Raw genomic sequence first — 13,571 nt, 5'->3', positions numbered from 1 at the left:
CACAACAACAAACAACACAACAGCCACAAACCTATTCACTGCCACAACAACAAATAACACAGCAACTGCCACCGCCACAACAACAAGTAGCGTTAATACAACCACCACCCCAAGCTCAACAAACGCAATTGGGTAGGGTGATGGTGTTGGGACACAACCCTTACACAGGGAATGGCCAATCATTGTACCCCCAATAGGCCAGCCCACAGACGGCCTTGGTGTGTCCCATCCTGTCAGTAACACCTAATAGTGCGGAGGAACCACGCATAGAGGTAACGATAGGTGACAAAAAATTATCATTTCTTGTTGACACCGGGGCAACCCGGTCTTGCATAAGGGAAGGTAAATTTAAGATGTCAGTCGAAGCCATGAACACCCAAGGATTTTCTGGGGCTAAAGGGTTGGTTCCATTTACTGATAACGTTCCCTTATCTATTGGAGATTATGATCTGTCAGTTCCACTTTTGTATTATAGTGCCTCACCAGTAAATATACTGGGGAGAGACATAATGAACAGGTTGAATATGACGATCTCCTTTACAGAGGATGGCATAATTTGCTCTACTCCAGGGATTAACATGCTCGCAGCACGACAGATTTTACAAGCATACTGTGGACAGACAGCGATTAGGGCGGAGCCAGTAGATGGCGAGCTATTCCAGTATGGCACAGACATAGCATTTGCATGGATGCCAGGGATAGAAGGGAAAATATGGAGGAGGCCAGCAGCCTATCTGTTCCGACCAGAAACACCAGTTAATGAACTGGAAGGGAAGGTGTTTGTAATGGACATTGAGAGCATTATTGCAACAGCTGATTATGTTGCTGTGCACGCCCAAGATAAAGAAGGGAGAGCATGGAGGGCGGTGATAGCACTAGCAGAAGGATGTAGGCTGACCCAGGTGTCAGATGAAGAGCTGTTCTCAGAAGAAAAGGAAGAAGATGAAATGGTGTTCATGATGAGTGTAGAAATATGGCTAAGAGTGGCTCACAAACAAGTAGCACAGAAAATTGCAATGGCACTTGAGGCACCCGCAGGCACCCCAGTCCCGTTTTTTAAGGAGGATATGTCAAAGGTGCCCAAATCATTATGGACTATTAGCCCTTATGACGTGGGATGCATAAAAAGCATAGGGGGTGTAAGGATAAAATTGAAAAAAGGTGCCATACTACCAAGAGTGAAACAGTACCCATTGTCAAAAGAGGCAGATGAAGGCATATATGAAACCATAACGGCCCTTATAAACAATGGCATATTGGTCCCCTCAGAATCACCATGTAACACAGCTGTGTACCCGGTGTGCAAGGCTAAAGGGGGGTCTTGGCGCTTCATACAGGACCTCAGACCCTTGAACAACATAGTAGAAGCAGAGTATCCAGTAACAGCAAACCCGGCCACAATATTGTGTGGCATTCCAGCAGAAGCATCACGATTTACAGTGATTGACCTTAAAAATGCTTTTTTCTCAATACCATTACACCCAGACTCACAAGATTTGACAAGCTTCACTTACCGAAATACAAAGTGGAAACATACCAGATTACCACAGGGGTATTGTGAATCACCCTCAATTTTCAATAGAGTAATACAGATGGATTTGGGTAACGTTGAGGTGGAAAGCACAGTGTTACAGTATGTGGATGACATAATAATTTGCAGTACAAACGAAAGTAAATGTAGAGAGGACTCCTTAAAGATGTTGACAATATTGGCTGAAAAGGGGTACAAGGTAGACATGGAAAAGATACAATACTGTCAGGAACAGGTACTTTACATTGGCCAACTGATATCCCAACATGGAAGAAGGATTGCACCACAAAGAGCACAGGCCATCTCAAGCACTCCCGTGCCACAGACTGTGAGAGAACTGCAGCAATTTCTGGGGCTGTGCAACTACTGTAGAGCATGGGTATTTGATTACAGCTCATACATAGGACCCCTGCTTGAGGGTTTGAAGGAAGCAAATAAAGGGGAGAAAAAGTTGGGATGGACTATGGAAATGAGGGAGGCATTTGACGAATTGAAAGACGCGATATCAACTGCTCCAGTACTGGCATCCCCAGACTATGAGCGACGCTTTTTTATATTTTCACATTGCGACTCAGCAGTGATGAAGGCAGTATTGGCACAAAAAACGAGCATGGGATATAAACCAGTAGCATTTTACAGCGGACACTTAGACCCTGTGATGTTAGGCCACTTCCCTTGTGAACAAGGTCTCGCTGCAGCTGCCTTTGCAGTAGAAAAAGCATCAGCAATAACTATGGGGTGTCCAACTACACTGTTTGTGGAACATGCATTATTTGCAATATTGAATAAACCCAAGTCCACACTAACGACACAAAGGGCATCAGGTTATGAGATCATTTTGTCTAGGGCTGAACTAGCGATTGTTAGATGTAGCACTGTTAACCCTGCAAGATTCCTAGCAGAAGTAATTGAAGAGGGAGATTACGCCCACGACTGCACCCAAATAACTAAAATGTACTCATGTACTAGAAAAGTTGAAGAAAACGCACTAGAGGGAGGTGAGCTTTTGTTTATTGATGGGTCATCAACTATTGATCAAGGAGATGGGATACGAAGGACTGGGGCAGCAGTGGTAAAAATGATGGAGGCTCCGGTGTGTGTGGCTATGAAATGTGTGCAGTTACCACAGCATTACTCTGCTCAAGCCGCTGAACTAGTTGCACTAATATTGGCACTGAAAGAAAGTTTTAACAAACGTGTAACAATATATTCCGACAGTGCATATGTTACATCCACTGTCCACTCGGGGCTAACAAAATGGAGGAGAAGAGGGTTTAGGAGAGCTGACGGCACTCCAGTGCAACATGCCCTCTTGTTGGCTGAATTAATTGAAGTAATAAACGACCCCCAAGAGCTAGCCCTAGTAAAATGCACCGCACACACCAATGGTGAAGACCATGTCTCAAAAGGGAATGCAGCAGCAGACGCACATGCGAAATATGCTGCATACTTTGGTGAGATATGGAACCCCACAGACTCACAGAGAGGGAGAGGGAGGGGAATAGCTAGGGAGATGTTAATAAAAGAAGGGTACACCCATCTCCCAGCCACACAGATTATGGAACTACAAGCGGCTGCACCAATGGCCGAAAAAGAAATATGGGTAAAAAGAGGATGTACAATGTCCCCAACCGACGCACTATGGCGCCAGGGTGGCACGGGGAAAGTTGTAATACCGTTGGCACTGTTAAATACCGCCCTGAGCCAATTACATCACCCTGCCCATACAGGCAAGGAAATAATCGCAGCACGAATTAGAGAAGATTGGTTTTGTCCTGAGTTAAACTCTCATGTGTCAAATTTTATCAGCAATTGCCTCACATGTCAACAGTTTACGGCCGGTCATACTTTAAAAGTGATAAGAGGTACCATACCCCGGCCAGAAGGACCTTTTCGGCACCTTCACATTGACTATGTTGATATGATCAACATATGTCAAGGTAATAGGTATATGATTGTAGTAGTATGCCCATTTTCTAGGTGGATTGAAGCAGGGCCCTGTTCACACCCTGATGCGTTTAGAGCAGCCAAATTCATAGTAAGGGAGGTCTTCCCCAGGTGGGGAGTGTGCGAGGTGTTAAGATCAGACAACGGCCCACATTTCGCAAACGAAATGTTCCAACATATCACATCCCTGCTGAACATTAAACACAAATTTGCATGTGCATACCACCCACAGGCTAATGGCGTATGTGAACGCCTGAATGGCTTATTGAAGGAGGCAATTGCAAAAATACAACAAACAACAAAGAAAAGTTGGTTGTATTGCCTTCCGTTAGCTTTATTTGAACTTAGAAATAGGCCAGGGTCCGACCACCACCTCACCCCCCACGAAGTGGTTACTGGACGTCAAATGCGCCTTCCCCTAACCCCAACGTCAAGGGCATTCACCGACCACGAAAGTTCAGCGAGTGTGTTAGGTGATGAAATGTATCAATATGTGTCTTCTTTGATTACTAGTGTCGTATTTGTGTCTCAACAGCTCGAGCGCACACGGGGCGGGTCTACCAGCAATCAAGAAAAAGGCGCAAGTACAGAATTGGGAAAGGAGAACTTGTGCAAACTTGCCAAAGGTGACCACGTGCTACTTCGCAATTTCAATAGAAAGTGGAACGAGAAGAGGTTCACTGGCCCCCATCTGGTAGAGGACGTATCAACAAGAGCAGTAAAACTAAAGGATAAGCGTGCCTGGAACCACCTACATGACGTAAAGATCTACAAACTGCAGACCCGCCCCAGCGCCAACGACAGGTCCATTGGAAGAACAGCAACAACATCCCCGACAGCGGAAGAAAGTTCCACCACAGACAACGACCCAATTGTTCCCTTGGAGACGATAACTGACGAAGAAGGGGGTGATCCCCATACTGCCCACCCCATGGTCACACGCTCAAAGAGTAAAAATACTTCCGCCATCTGAGCGCAAACCCCCCCCATTGACTGCCAAGTACAGTTGTAACTAAAACCGAAGGACATTGCTTGCACCAATACACATGTAAACACGTGAATGTTCTCTTTTTTCTCTCGCACATACAGGAACTGCGTAATATTGTATTGTTAAGAGAAAGCTAATTAACAAGTTCAGTGTACAGGCGTTGATGGTACTCCCAGACGATAACTACCCAGAAGAATTGTCACACCAATTTGTATACGAAATAAAAAGGCCAACATACCTAAAAAGGAGAAGGGTACGTGTCTACTACACAGCCTTCCTCCTGGCCATAGAATATTCCATGCCCCACCTCCGCCCGTACTTGCCGGTCCTAAGAGACCGATCACTTAGAGTAGCGTGGGAGCAGCTCTTCGCCTGGGCACTGAATGACTACTTGATAGGGAGAGCTTAAAGGAAACAAAACTAACATTTAATAACGAGCACTTTTGAGAATTTTTAGGCGGGCAACTTTAACGTCGCAAGAATACGCTGCCAGGACTGCAGCAAGGTAAGAGCAAAATGCCGGTGAGATTAGCATATGTAATAAAAATAATAGGGATTTTTATGATCACCGGGTTCTTGGCTGCCTCTGTCTGGCAGTACAGCTATGCTATTGATTTTATTGCTGCACCCAAACCTAATATACCCCCGTTCCCTGCTGCAACAGGTGTTACGTCAGGTGGTAATAGTAATTTTGCACCCAAGCAAAATAGAGTTAAACGCAGCACATACTCAGACAATAAAGGTATTGATAATTATGTACAAGATTCAGCACACGTCACAAACAACATATGGTACCAGCACATGACCCGCATTGGTAAGCAGACAACTGAGGATAGCTGTTACGTTTGCTCATTAATACCATACGCCATGAGCGCTTCACAAACATTTGTTGCCACAGAAATAGATGAAAAAACAGCACAGTGCATAATATATTTGGCCCTGTTCCAAACGAAAGGAAGATTTCAAGGAACAGTAGTGCACATGACATGGAAAACAAGAGACTCATACCCATATGAAAACAACTTCCTCAAGACCTATCTGAGTTATCATAAGACCAGTTTACATGCTGAAGCATTCAGGTACATAACAAGTGGCCCTGCAAAAGGAGAAACAAAGAAGGTAACACTGCAGTATCTACCATGTGATTGGTACGCCACTGAAGTTCCGGGTAAACAAGGATGCTGGGAGAGGCCGCTACTGACGATAACAGGAAAGGTGTATCTGGGCAACAGCTGGGAGATAGGAGTGATTGGCAGCAACATGGTAACAAAAGAAACTATCTCAACTATCGAGACACACAATCATCGATGTTGGACGACGTGGATCAAGTATGTACCAATGCTCACGTGGGTAGAAGAAGATGAAGACCCAATAACTATATTACCATTGACTGCGCCCAAAATATGCTACCAGCATAAAGAGCATAAAGGAGAGGTGGACGTAGGATATAACACCAATTGTGCAAGCGTGATGGAGTTACCTGAGGGGGGAGCGGGAACAGCAGTAATAATGGACCATTATTGGGCCTGTGGAGAAAAGGCATATCATACACTGCCTCCCCTGTGGAATGGTGTGTGCACAATGGTACACGTCAATGTACCATCACTAGTGGTACCTAAGAAGCATGTCGATGTGGCGAAATTTCCTAAAATGGATGAAGGGGATAGGAGAAGAAAGAGATCTGCACCACTTCAGAAGGAGCAAGAGAACAGGACCAACAGCAATGATACTGTCCTAAATAGGAGAAAAAGACAAGGAGAGCCACTGACAGGAAATTACCTGTGGGGAAGGTCGGAAACGGAACTAACATCAATACCGCCAGAACACAGACTATTCAGCAGAGCAGCAATGTTCTTCTCCTCAATAATACATCCGGGACTGCAGGCATACGCAAACGCAAAATGGCTCCAAATAACCAGATGGGAACTAATGATGACCATCAATTCAACAGTAAATGGGTTCAACGCAATTAAAGAGGAGCTGCGAGCTGTAAGGATGGTAGCACTCCAGAACAGATATGTATTGGACCTTCTCACAGCAATGGAAGGAGGAGTTTGTGCAAAGATAGGACAATCTTGCTGCACGTTCATACCTGCCAACGATGCTGACAATGGTACACTGACAGAAGCAGTTTCACAATTGGCCCAGATGCACTCCAAAATGATGGACGAAAGTAACGGTGTAGACAAGGATAAGAGCTGGTTTTCACTATTATGGTCATGGATGCCATCTTGGCTGTCAGATGGACTGAAAATAATAGTGGGGTGTACTATTTTGGCTGGAGCTACCCTGATCATAATTAGATTTTGGAAGGCCCGGAAGGCACGCACGACTGACGAATTGCTGGAAATGGTGGGAATGCACCCCTTAATGCCAGCAGATGACGGCCAGCATACAGGTGTGATAATACAAGAAAGGGAGAAGTTGCGCACCCAAATCATCACCAATCATCTAGACCCACCATCAGTGAAGATCGAGAACCCAAGGAACCCCAGGAGCTACATAGGAAGATGGGTATACTGTACTCCTGGAGGAACATGTGAATACATGTATTGGTCATTTGAAGATCATGTAAACCATTATGGACATCTCGGAGGGATAACTAAGATATGGAGGGTAAGAGGAGATAACGAGAAGGATATGTTTGTGGTCGACAAGTCGACCAGAGGGGGGACTGAAGTGGGAGAATGGAAGACCAGGCTCCCGTCCTTCACCTCTCGCGCTTGGCCTAGAGGGTCACGGCCCAGACACCCGCCGCGAGAAGAGTTTGTCCATTTACCAGACGACCAGGTACCCTGGTACAGGAACATACGGATGTGTCCACCTGCCTGCCCAGCAGCCCGCACTGGCCATGCCGACACCTGCGGCTCGGATCAGCTAGACTAAAAACCACACGTCGTTAGAGATGCCATGACGACCTAGACAACGGGAAGCACATCTGTACAAATATACACACTTAACATTTCCACACCAATCTACACGAAGAACATACTCAGTGCTCTGACGTAGGCGACAGGCATATTCACGGACGTGCGTCTTTATTATTTTTACATAGGCTTTCAGAATGCAGAAACGCAAGACGCATCACGAACTCATCTATAACGCTTGCTCACGCTTCTCTTGAAACCCGTTACCACCATGAGAGGTATAATGGAAACACGATACTGGTCATGGAAATATATGCTACTATAACCTAAAGCACCTATGCACCAAACAGACTACTTAAGCACCAGGCCCGAGTAGGCCTCAAACAAGAGCTCCCGTGGACATTAACAAAGCAAGAGTCAGGTTGCTGATCCTGCAGAAAGAACCCGGTGGAGCAACTAGCCAAGGTCGCAATGTTGCAAACCCACATCCAAGAACAAATCATCAAAGGCACGATGTTGCAACCTCGCACTCCGCGCCTCAACGATAAAGGCACGCCGACAAATTAAACCAGACGCGCAGTAGAAAAAACAATATTAATTGTGCAGAATTCTGCCTCTTTCACGGTCCCTCCCCACGTGACCAAGCCGAACCTGACGAGATGCCAAAACCCAGGAGAGAAAAGGCGTCTGGGTCCCTCACTACGAGACACAGGCCGATACACTTGAAAGGCTCAATGGACATCTGCTACAGTGGGAGCGGTCAGCCTTCCACCTATGAATAAATCCTCACATTGTCTGCACGTACCCATATTGAAACATTGTTGCAAACATAGGTACACCGAGAGCTGGGAACAACGGTGGTCCCAGGCTGGGAAGCTCACGGATGCACCAATCAGAACATGGGGCTCTTATCTCAGACGTCAGTAATACTAGCCAATCCTCAGGAGTCGTCACGTAACAATTCTTATGTATCTAATTGTAGGGACAACCCAGATATACCACCTGACTACACCTTGTCCACTAATATTATTCTCTATATGTGTACTATACTAACCCTACCACTCGAGCAACCAATTAAGAGTGGCGATAGGTTTTTTGTTAACTTTCTGAAGTGACGCAAGTAGCGCGTCATAATGCAGTAAAAAGGGCCTGCGAGCCCCACGATTGTGTGTGTGTCAGGACGGACGCGTACGATCCTTGACCCATCCCTGCCGTTTTGTCTAAATAAACAGCAGAGTCACCTTGCTCCTTGTGTGTGTCTCATACTCTATCTCGCCTGGGATATACGGGAGGAGTTGGGGCCTCCCTGCCCGGAGGTCTGCGGACGGCCCGGCCGACCCCGGCAGAATTTGAGTCCAAAAAAGAGCTCCAGGCAATCTAAAAAAAATATAAACACGCAGTGATCACCCACAAAGCCAGCTTCCAGTATTTACGTATTACCAATGCTGCTTTGAACAGTAAAAAACTGTTCTCAATGCTTAGAGAACTGGAAACACCCATCCCACCCCCCGGCCCAGCTATTGTGAGTAAACCATGGTGTACCACCATTCAGAATGCCCTAGCCACCAAAATCAACTCACTCCAAGATAAAATCATAATAAAAAGAAAGCTACTGGCTCACGCTGCCAAGAACGCCCCTATTGTCTTAACCGGTAACATAGTATCATCACCCCAGATCAACTTTACCTCGGCTACCCAATCCCAAGTACTCAAGACTATCGCTTCCCTCAAACCATCTGATTGTAAAGGAGATAGCTTTCACACAAAACAAGTTAAGACCTGTGCGTCCCACTCTATCACCTATTATCAACAACTTTATAAATGCATCCTTCAGTACTACTCCATCCCTTCAAATATCAAAGAAGCCTGGTTCACGCCCCTACTCAAAAAACCTACATTGGATTCCACTATTACCACTAACTATAGACTGATCACCACAGTCCCCTTCCTCCTGAAAATAATTTACAAAATTGCTTACACCTACCTAGAAAACAATCACTTATTAGGCGACAGACGATCCGGATTTCGGCCCAAACACAGCACAGAGACAGCATTACTTGACCTAAAAAACAGATGAACGCTATCAGAGATTCAGGAAACCTCTCCATCTTACTATTAATTGATCTGTCTGCAGCATTCGACTTAGCGGACCACAACAAATAATGCCTAGCACTATCAAAAAATGTTAATTTTGCAAACGATGCAACCACATGGATCAAATCATTCTTATCAGAACGCATGTCCAGAGTAACCGAAGGCGAGGAGGCGGCTGATCCAATTTCAGTTCCCATAGGTGTACCTCAAGGTTCATGCCTCTACCCCACCCTCTACAATGCTTACACAAATCTCCTTTTCGCAGCATTAGATGCCATGGGAGCAATATACACTAACTTTGCGGATGATACGCAGATACTCATTCCAATCACTGGAATTCAAGGAGACACTATTCTCAAACAAAATCTACTCTCTCATCCAAAATTGGATGGCAACAGTCTTTGCCTGAACGGTGAAAAGACAGAGATCCTCATAGTAGGTCCACCACACATAAATGTATCACCCAAAATGCCCCAATTTATCTCAACCAATGCCTTACTCGCAAAACACCAACTAAATCCCTCAGATCTAACACTAGCACTCACTTACTCATCCCTTGCTTCAAGAATTCCAGAACAGGTATCTCCAGCTTCTCTGTAGCAGCTCCTATAATTTGAAACTCACTCCCCTCTAACATAAGCAACGAGCCTTCCCACACTCACTTCAAGAAACTACTAAAAACCTTGCTGTTCAACAAATTTTAAACCACATGCTTCCCATAATGTACCAAATAACTGGCATACTGTCACACTGCCATGATAAATGATTGTAACTTCAATGTCAAATGCCACCACCTGACACTCCTTTCTTGCATACAGAAAGCATTATTGTACTGTACCAATTAACTGCAACAATGCCACACTGCCATAATTAATTAATGTTTGTAATGCTTCCCTTGTAAGTAGAAAGCATTACTTTAATCTTGTAACCTATGCCGTGACAACCTGGATTTGGGCGTATCAGTAAACAAAGGACTTCCGTTGTCATTTGGGAACAATGACATCCCAACACTGCACAAAAAAGAAGATATCCCTTTGTTGACAAGATGCCTTTTATGTCTTGTCAAGGGCAAAAGACGCTGGGGCAGGTCCATAATGCCCTAGGTGGTATACAAGAAAATATCACCTTTCCACATGGAAACAGCTCCATTAGTATCTTCAACAATTTTTTCACTGACTCTGCAAACTTTTTGCACTAATGTACCCTAAATGCAGTCTTCCACAATTCACCACAATTCCACCTGGAGTGTTGAAAACTGCCATATTTTTGCAAAGTGCAAATACACCTTTCAAGTTTTACCCAGGTGCACCACACCACAGAGCCTCCACTCCCTCCAGTCCAATACCACATATGTTTCTGTACCTCTGCAAATTAATCATAAAATAAGCTCCCAGCATCCACACACTGAGCCTCTTCGTCTTTGCAACCACAGCCATCTTCATTACACACAGCAATGAAAAAAACAATCACCCTCTCTTCCTATAAAGCACAACCTGAACACCTGATTGGCTAATCCCCATAGTCTTCTTTCCATGCCAGGCATCCGGAAAGGACCCGGATGTGGCACTCCCTTTCCGCGGACACTGTTACACAGGATTGCCCTTCTTTCCTTTCCACTTTAATCTTTGCAGTACTTCCTCATTGGCTACTGTCAAGCAGTCACACCCCCATCCACCAATCACATCCAAGAACTCTACCTCTAACTCTGTAATCTCACTTCAACACTTCAGATGTACTGTTGAACACTCATAGTACAGGTCTCCTGTTATTCCAAGCACCTGCATCAAAAACTGCTGTATAACTCTCCAAGATATTTACTTGCAGATTCATCCACATCTGCATCTATCAACACAAAGTACAGGTATGCATATATTTTTAAAATTACATTTCCAAGCCTTTTACAAATGCATGTAAACAGGGTTCCTACCACTTACCCTACATTATCCTACTCAATAATCTAACTCTCGTTTGTCCCACCTCCTGACATCAAATAGCACTCACAATGCTGTGTAGTTGCAAACCTTTCTTTTAATGAAGATTTTCATAACACTTTCAAAACACATATTTGCAATTGCAGCAGCACTCTCTGTGTTTTTTTGTGAAAGAAAAGAAAACCACATTTGAAACATTTCCACAGTATTTTTAAGTGCCAGATCCTGTGTGAAACTTCAATATATCACCAAGACATGCATGCTTGCCCATATTACCCATTCTAATTTACAAACTGTTATTCACTTCTCCCACTAACACTAAAACTCCCACAATGCACACTCAAAACGAAAAATTCATGTATGTTCTAAAGCTTGGCATGTACATGGAATGAAAAATGGCAAAATCCAATGCGTTTAAAACTATTTATTTCAGCACGATTTCAAGTAAAACAAATAAATGCATGTATACATTTACAACAGTGCTGTATGTAATTTTTAATAAATAAATTCAACAAAATGGAAACGATTTATCCAACATATTGCAATAGCAATCAGTGAGTGCAATTTCATTAACTTGTCCACGCCTGCATACTTGCTAGCTAATATTCTCCTTTCTAATCTGTACATGCTTCTTGACTTCTCAATTTTTCTCTGCATTCTGGGACTTGTAGTGCACCATTTCTAAAACAAATAGTGCAACCACAACTCCCACACTTCCTTACTCCAGTCCCGTAGGGCATACTTATCATGGAACCACCGGCCCCATTACCAACACTTCTGGTGCTCCCATGTCCTCCTTCCCATACAGTGCTATGCAACTGCACAGAAATAGAGACTAACATTTTCTACCACATAACTTTCCAGGCCAACATGACCTGTAATGTCCTAGTGACACTAGGAAGCAGGTGACTGAACAATTACTAGGAATCTGGTGGCAACCCGTCTGCAGCAATGGCAGTGTGACCACCATACTCATAATCACATCCAATATTACTAACTCTTCTTCCCAACAACTGCTCCTACATTGCAAAATATTGTCTTCTTGTACTACGATTACGTTGCCATTACCATACATACCCACTCATTTTCTTCTTTCCCAATTGCAGTGAAGAACAACCTCCTAGAAGACAACAACCAGAAGAAAACTACTCTTAACATCCTACAAAGTAAGTGCACTAATGTAGTACTATTCTTAATGTTACTCATATAGTACAGTGTAGCCGTATACTAGCCTACAAAATTCTTTTCAAACCATCAACATTTACTTCACTCTTACTCATTGCACCTCCTCATTGCACCTCAGCAGGTACACTCTGTATTCTCATCTAAACACCATTATCATAACTCCCACTATTATTGTGAAAACATCATAATGTCCTTACATAGTCATGCACACTACACTGTCTTACGCACTAACCCAATCCCTTCACACATCTACTCACAGAGATACTCTTTCAACCGTCCCAACCAGAACTAACAGCCCATTGAACAATCAAGCAGCCCTCTATTTATGTCTGCCCTCATATTCACACACTTTTTTATTTTATTTATTTGTTTATTTATAATGCGTCGGTAGCCCGCAGGCATCAGGGCGCAGAGAGACAGGTTCATCTTAAGCCGAAGGAAGAGGAACAGTTAAGGAATGACACATTATTTAAAAAGATAGGTCTTCATTTTTATTCTAAAAATAAGCAGATTTGGCTCTGCTCTGATGGAAACTGGGAGGTTGTTCCACTGCAGAGCAGCACGGGTCGGGAAGGATTTCCCAGCACCAGTTGCTCAGAGTGCCTGGGGTATCTGTAACTTGCCTTGTGTTTGGGATCTTAAAGCCATTTTGGAGTATATTGGGTGAATTTGGTTCTGAGGTAGGAAGGAGCCACTCCATATAGACACCTGTGTACTAGGGTCATGGACTTAAAAAGGATTCTATCCTCTATTCTGAGCCAATGGAGGGATCTTCTGGCCTCTGTCACATGGCTTCTTTTGTCTATCTTTTTTATGATCCGAACGGCATTGTTCTCCATTATCTGGCATTTGTTTATGCACTTTTTTGATGCTCCAAGTAGCAATGAGTTGCCATAGTCAAGGCGTGCCAGTATAATGGCCCTGGTGATTGTAGCCGTATTGTCTTCTGTTAGTAGTGGGCGTATGGCTCTCAGTAGCCTAATGTAGTAGGCATTATTTTTATGGAGATAATTGGTTTGGGATTCAGA

Source organism: Ambystoma mexicanum, chromosome 6q (assembly GCF_040938575.1).
Source record: "Ambystoma mexicanum isolate Mex_15411 chromosome 6q, UKY_AmexF1_1, whole genome shotgun sequence".
NCBI classification, from domain to species: Eukaryota; Metazoa; Chordata; class Amphibia; order Caudata; family Ambystomatidae; genus Ambystoma; species Ambystoma mexicanum.
This window is presented reverse-complemented; position numbering follows the sequence as displayed.